General features: G+C 43.8%; 1 protein-coding gene across 1 annotated transcript in view; it reads left to right on the top strand.

The window, feature by feature from the left end:
• LOC137626817 (neuroligin-2-like) overlaps nt 1-7,500 on the top strand; it is a 503,625-nt gene that overhangs the window by 215,161 nt on the left and 280,964 nt on the right. The gene's annotated exons all lie outside the window — the stretch shown is intronic.

Raw genomic sequence — 7,500 nt, 5'->3', positions numbered from 1 at the left:
CGGTGTATAAATCGCTACCTCTCGTCGTCGTTTGTTGCTTTACTTCTCATTGGGTGCCTTGTTTTGAGGTGGCACTCTGGATCTGCCAGGTCCTGCGGAGGCAGTGTCGCTCCCTTCGAGAAACGCCGGTTTCACGCGGTCTATTGAGACCCAGTCTTTTTGGCCATGCATGTCGAGAAGGAGAGCTTTTGTTGTTTTCTTGATTACTCGGTAGGGGCCTCGATAAGGTCTGGTTAGCGGCTGTCGATGAGCGTCAACACGGACAAAAACATACCCGCAGTCATCCAGGTTCTTTGGCTTGCAATGCTTAGTTCTGTCCTGTTAAGTTTTAAGACATGGCCTGATTTTCCTGGCGATGTCCCTAAGATGATCCAGCAGTGTGTCGACGGTTGATGTGGGAAAGAAATCGCCGGGGACTGCGAGCGCCTCTCCATAAACCTTTTTGGCGGACGATGGCTCGCCATCTGCGCGAGGGGCAGTGCGAAGGCCGAGGAGTACCCAAGTAAGTCGTGATTTCCAGTCCCCGTCGGTGTAGCTCGCCATCAGGGACGCCTTGAGGGCGCGATGAGTTCGTTCGACCATGCCGTTTGCTGCGGGGTCGTATGCCGTGGTGCTGTGGAGAGTAGTTCCCATCAGGTTTGCCCGAGCGAGCCATATCTCCGACAGGAAACCGGGGCCTCTGTCTGTCGTGATGTCGTCAGGAACGCCAAATCTTCTCACACAGCTCGACAAAAGGGCTTCGGCGCATGCATGGGTCATAGCTTCGGTCCTCGGCGATGCTTCCAACTACCTCGTGGAGCGATCGATGATTGTCAGCAGGTAGCGAGCAAATCCCGAAGGCGGCAACGGTCCCATGACGTCGATGTGGATGTGACCGAAACGTCTTTTCGGTTGGGGATAATCACCTATCTCCAATTCGTTGTGGCGGCTGATTTTGCTTGATTGACAGTTGAAGCATGTTTTCGCCCATTCCCAGGCATCCTTTTTGATCCCTGGCCAGATGAACTTTTCGGACAGAAGGCGAGCAGTGGTGCGTCCCGAGGGGTGTGAAAGTCCATGGATGATGTCGAATATTTTTCTTCTGCAGGAAGCTGGTGTCGCAGAGGATAGTTACTCCTGTTGGCCCGAGGGGAATCGCAGGTATCTTGCGCGCGGATGGCCCCGTCAGGTGATCCTGTTCCTCTTGGTCGGTGCGCTGCTCAGATGCGAGGTTGGCGTAATCAATTCCTAGGTGGATTGCGTCGATTTCAATCATTGAAAGGACGTCCGCAACTGAGTTTTTCTTTCCGGGAACGTAGCATATGGTGCACCCGAATTCGGCGACTGCGGCGAGATGACATTGTTGTCGGGAGGACCATGCCTCTGTCGATTTTGTGAAGGTGTGTTGATAGTCCGTCGCGATTGTGAAGGGTGTGCCCTCCAGGATGTGCCTGAAGTGGCGGACGGCGATGTAGACGGCGAGGAGTTCCCTATCGAAGGTGCTGTATCTTGTTTCGGAGGGTTTCAATTTCCTGCTGAAGAATACCAGCGGTCGAGGAGAACCATTGACGAGGTGTTCCAGCACAGCCCCACAGGCGACGTTGCTGGCGTCGGTCGTCAGTCGCAGGGATGCGTTATCGTCGAAATAAGCCAGGGTGGTGACTTTTGCGAAGGCGTCCTTTGTCCGGGTGAATGCGTTTTGTTGGGGAAAACCCCACTCAAGTTTCTTCGCCTTTCCCTTTAGGACGTCGTCGAGGGGTGTCAGGGTCTGTGTGACGTTGGGGATGAAGCGCCCGTAGTAATTGACCATCCCCAGGACCTCTTGAAGTTGGCGGGTGGTCGTAGGTACCGGGAACTTTCTGATGGCGTCCACCTTGGTTGTCATGGGTTTTACCCCGCACGAGGATACGTGATGACCGAGAAAGTTCACCCCTTCCGCGCCGAACGTGCCTTTGTCGAAACGTATGACCGGGCCATTCTCCTGTAGGCGTTTCAGGATGGCGCAGACATGCCTCCAGTGTTCCTCCTTGGTCTTTGAAAATATCAGGATGTCGTCGACGTAGCAAATGCAGAATGGTAGGTCGCTCAGGATGCTGTCAATTAGTCGTTGGAAGGTCACCCCCGCATTGCGTAGACCGAAGGTTGAGTATGCGAAGGTATAGGATCCGAACGGTGTCACAATGGCAGTTTTCGGAATGTCCTCCAGAAATACGGGGACCTGGAAGTAAGACTTGAGAAGGTCCATCTTGGTGAAGTATTTCGTGCCATACAACGCATTCGTCAAGTCTTGTATGTTGGGCAGGGGGTAGCGGTCGGGCGTTGTGATGAGGTTGAGGCGCCTGTAGTCGCCGCAAGGTCTTCAGGTCCCGTCAGGCTTCTTTACCATGTGTAGGGGAGATGCCCAGGGGCTTGATGCTTTCTTACAGATTCCCATGCGTTCCATGTCCTCAAAGGCTCGTTTGGCGTCCTTCAGCTTCTGGGCGGGAGGCGGCGGAATTTGGCATGGGTAGGAGGTCCCGTTGTCGTGATGTGGTGGTAGATCCCGTGCTTGGAGGGGGATCCCGGCGAGTGTTGGAGCTCGGGCTTGAAAACGTCAGGAAATTCTTGCAGGAGGTCGGCGTAGGGCTGCGTTGTTACAGCGGATACGGATATTGTGGCAGGGCCAGCTCTTAGGGAGCGGGACTGGCAGGTTCCTCTGTCGATGAGGCGTTTCCCAGCAACGTCCACAAGTAGTTCGTGGTGAGTGAGGATATCTGCACTGAGGAGGGGGCGACTGATGTCAGCGATGGCGAAGGGCCAGGAATACGAACGGCCCATGATAGATATCCTGAGAGTCCTGGTCCCATAACACCGTATGGGATATCCGTTGGCGGCGACGAGTGAGGGGGCGTCCTTGCTGGGACCACGGTCTAGGTTGGCTTGTGACGACGGGAATGTGGACTGCATATCCCCGGTGTCGACCATGAGTCTACGGTTGGAGACGGTGTCGAGGATATAGAAACCATTCTTGTTTTGGTTGCCTGCAGCTGCGATGGTGGTAGGTGGTCCCTTCTGGCGTCATCTTCTAGGGAAGTTGCACGGTGCTCTACATTTCTTGGCTTTGCTGCCGAACTGTTGGTGGTAGAAGCACCATGCTGGGTTAGGCCTAGGGTTCGGACGTGTCGGTTGCTGTGGTTTCCATCTTGCTAGAACGTTGATCTCGTCATCGTCGTCAGGATCTGTTGCTGAAGGGTCTATGGAAGAGCAGCTGAAGGAGGAGAACAAAGATGATACTGATGATGCCTTGAGACGAGATGCTTTGAGGTCTCGTGGAGCTTCTGAGCCTTCGAGGGAGTTCGTTCACCGGAAGTGTGTGGGCGTCCGTCAATTGGGCCCTTACGTCCTGCAGTAGGCGTCGAAGGAAAATCTCACGAGATAGGCTAATCTCGCGCTGTCGGCCATTGCTGTCGGTTTCGGGGAGCATTAGCAGGCCGGTTAACTCGTCCCATGCCTCGACAGGAGAGGTGTTACCCATAGGTTTGCCGACGAGGTCAAGGACTTTCTGTGCCCTTGCTGAAACGGAGAGTGAGTAGATGCCAATGAGTTTCATTCTCAGGTCGTCGTAGGAAACTTGGCCAGCCTGGGCGTCAAGCCATGGGGAAATCTTGTCGAATACCTCCTCTGGGATGGAAGTGAGAATGTTGTCGGCCTTGGCGCAGGAGTTGCTGAGCCTAGCGAATCGGAAGAGCACGTCAGATCTCAGGAACCAGGAAGCGGTGTTGAGAAAACGGCGGCAGTTTGACTTTGGGTGTGGAGGCGAGGCCGTTGGGTGCAATGGGGGCATTGAATCCGCCATTGTGGTCAGTCGACGAGTCGGCGAAGAGGTGGGAAGTTGATATGTCAGTTAAGCTCATCCTACTGCCTTACATGCACCGAGGTGTGGGAGCACCAAAGGCCGAAGCTCACGCCTAACGTAACGGAGTAAAAGAAGGTACCACGGCCGTAATAAGTCCGTTAATGACAAAGGCAAAACCACTGATGCTACTTCAACTCAGGGGTCACCAGTTGTAAGGACAGTGAGACAAGCTTCATCAACGACAACTGACAGTTTATTCAAACATACGTGGGAATATAATACAGGGTGCGGACGGAAAAGTAGCATGAGCGCAGGCGCCAATTCAGATTGAACTAACCGCCAAAATATGTTTTTTACACACGCACAAATACTTGAATTACAAGTCAATAGAAATAGGTAATGAAATAATAAATACATGAAATTGTAGCTCTGAGGGAGTGGAATAAATATATACAGTTAGCCACAGTGTGGGGAAAAAAGAATTCGGTGAAATTCCTGGACGACGAAGAAAGTGATGTCCTTACAATATATATATATATATATATATATATATATATATATATATATATATATATATATATATATATATATATATATATATATATATATATATATATATATATCAATAACGATGTATTTAAAAATTCAATCAAGAGATAACCGAAGCAGAAATTAAGACTTGAGACAGACTTTAAATCTCCTGGCGGGTGGAGAGATGTTTTTGGTGTGTCCGTCATCTTGGCCCACCTGGGACTGCTGCAGGAAAATAAAAAAGCATTTTTTTTTTTCACATTTCGTTATGAAGTAAAAGAGAAGTATTTAATATCCTAGTTTCTTATGATTAAGGTTGACGCCCATACGAGTAGGCCTACTTCTTTACTTCTATATATGCTGGTAATATTTGCACTTGGGTAAGGTGGGACGAATGATTCAATGTATTAATGTAGATTTTCCTTGAAAGCCTTAAAAATAATAAAAAAAAGAAATCCTAACAGACTACATGGAAAATATTGGCGAGAACTAAATTTATATATACGAAAATAACGATCATATGGATATAAAAAAGCAAATGAAAATGTCACAAGAATTGTGGAATCTAGAGTACTGTACGGTAAACCTGAAAAGGAGAAATATACCGCTGTTGAAAATAGTCAGTTGACGAGTTTCACACAGATATCAAAGTTTTGCACAGAAAAAAAAGGTACTATAAAATAGGTTGTCATTTTGTTTTTATTTGTGTCACTAATTGGTATGACATTTGAACTATATGGTGGAAAGGAATATATAACCAGAATTTCATACATTTTTTTTTAATATGAAGTAGGAACGTCTCTTACACTCCATACGTATTCGAATTGAAATAACCGATGCTTGACTATTCAGTATCTTCCGAACAAACTCATGTTATATCTCGGCCAAGTATTGATTATGAAATGTCACTTATACTGTATACTTGTATACATTAATTCCATTTTGGCTAGACGTGATTTGTAGTAAGGAAGGTCACGACTCTTTATGAGGAAGAAAATAGAAAGGTTTTTCTTGTCACTATTACCCAACATTAGGAAAAGGGAGTTAACAGATATTTATTTCTGTCAGAGCCACAGAACAGTAGGAATAAATGAAATTTTCAAAATATAAACACAAAGGCCCATCTGTATTTTTGTGAGGACGTCTGAAAAAAATTCCCAGTTTGGTCGTTTTTATTTGTTTGTTTTTTTCGTTTCGTTTTGCACAATGCTTTTATTGTTTTATTGTTTTGATTTAACATTTGGAGAACACATCGATAGGTTTACTTCTTTGTATCATTGATATATATTATTAAAATCAGAAAAATAAATCATATTGAATTATAGGCATTCCATAATAATAGTTTCTTTATTATTTTTGACAAAACTGTGTAATTATATAGAACTTCACTGTAGTCCTATAAACAATACCCCATTTTATCAATAAGTTCATTAATTTTGACAATTTTTCAAGTGTTATTTCGCTTTATTGAAAATATACAATTTGTAATATTATGTTTGTAAAGATTGGCAATTAAACCAGTGTGTGTGTGTGTCTTTGTAAGTTAAGACACTAATGCTGAGAGATCAATAAATAACATTTCTTATCGGAATTGACAACAAAACATTTTATGTTGATCCCAAGAGAAATCCCATCACGTCTCATCAAGTGGAAACTTTGACGAATACAAAACTCACAGTCAAGGTTCGATCGAATCTCAGGTGTTATATGAACACAAATTCATCTCCTGTGACATCATTAAGATGCAGACCAAGAGGGTATCATATATGTATACGCATGTTCATTGTACGACTTACTCATTATTAGATATGCATACAGCAATTTTCAATAAACTGTACAACAATGGTCTCGTGCCAAATGACCTACTCAATCAGTTTTTATTAATCATTAAACTTCGTTTATCTAAAATCCATTCGTCATAATATATCACTTTAATAAAATATAACTTATTCTACAATCTTTATTCACAAGGGAAAATAGGAATGTAGAAAGAGATTACCTAAGAAACAGCACATAAAACATCTCTAAGAGGAGAAAGAGTACCTGAACTTATCCATGAACAATTACCTATTCTTCTAATGCAGCCAAACATTATTCCAAGTGATCAAGATATTTAAAGACACGTAAAAGCCTTTAATTACCCAGCTAACGACATTTGTTTGCTATGAAAAAGCTTTTCATTCCTTCAAAAGTTCAGTAATAATGAAAGCCATCACTAAATCTATTAGCTATAAATGGAAGATATTTATATGATCATAAAAGCAAAGCAAAAATTACAATGAATAAACATAGAACATTGGTAGATGGCGAACGCTGGCCAGAAACATCGACCCCAAATAAAAGTGGGAAAAGATGCAGACAAAGAAGAAGAAGAAGAAGAAGAAGAAGAAGAAGAAGAAGAAGAAGAAGAAGAAGAAGAAGAAGAAGAAGAAGAAGAATAGAACATTAAAACCCTTTGCAATTGTAAATAAAATCCATTATAATATATTGTCTCTAACTAAAATGAAATTCATTGCTTAAACAATATTGCGCTTGGTCTTACCTGTATTATAGGAATAATCTTTCATAGTGTTTGCATTACTTTTAGCGAAATAAAGTTCACATTTGCAATATTTCAGTATTAATGATGCGATTTCACTGTTGAAACAGTTGGATTATCACTAATCGCATTTCACAATCCGGGAAATATTGCCTTTGCTTGGAAAATATCATCAGATTCAAATACTATTAGTAAATAGAGCTTCATTGGAACAGATTGGTTATTGTTTAGAATAGAAAAACCGTTGTAGGCGCAAACCCAAACACATTATACAAAGAAATTAATTAACACAAACATGACTTTGCAAACACCCATATATACTTGCACACACACACACACACACACTCACACGTATGAGCACTTATGTGTCTGTATATATGTGTGTGTGGAAAACTAAAAAAAATTTAAAATCTCTTACACCCTGATCATTTAACGATAATATAATGATTGAAATGTCCTACTAATGAAAAACCACAAAAAACAATCGAAATAAGTTCTCTGAACCCTTTTCACATAACACGACCGTAAGAGACATGATTCAAGCCCCTTTCAAAAGGTAAACGTGAGTCTTCAAAGACATGTTTTTTATCAGGATGTTGTAGGCAAGAGACAGTCC

The sequence above is a fragment of the Palaemon carinicauda genome, chromosome 34, assembly GCF_036898095.1.
Source record: "Palaemon carinicauda isolate YSFRI2023 chromosome 34, ASM3689809v2, whole genome shotgun sequence".
Classification (NCBI taxonomy): Eukaryota; Metazoa; Arthropoda; class Malacostraca; order Decapoda; family Palaemonidae; genus Palaemon; species Palaemon carinicauda.
The sequence above is the reverse complement of the archived record's forward strand: the minus strand, read 5'-3'. Positions and strand labels throughout refer to the sequence as shown.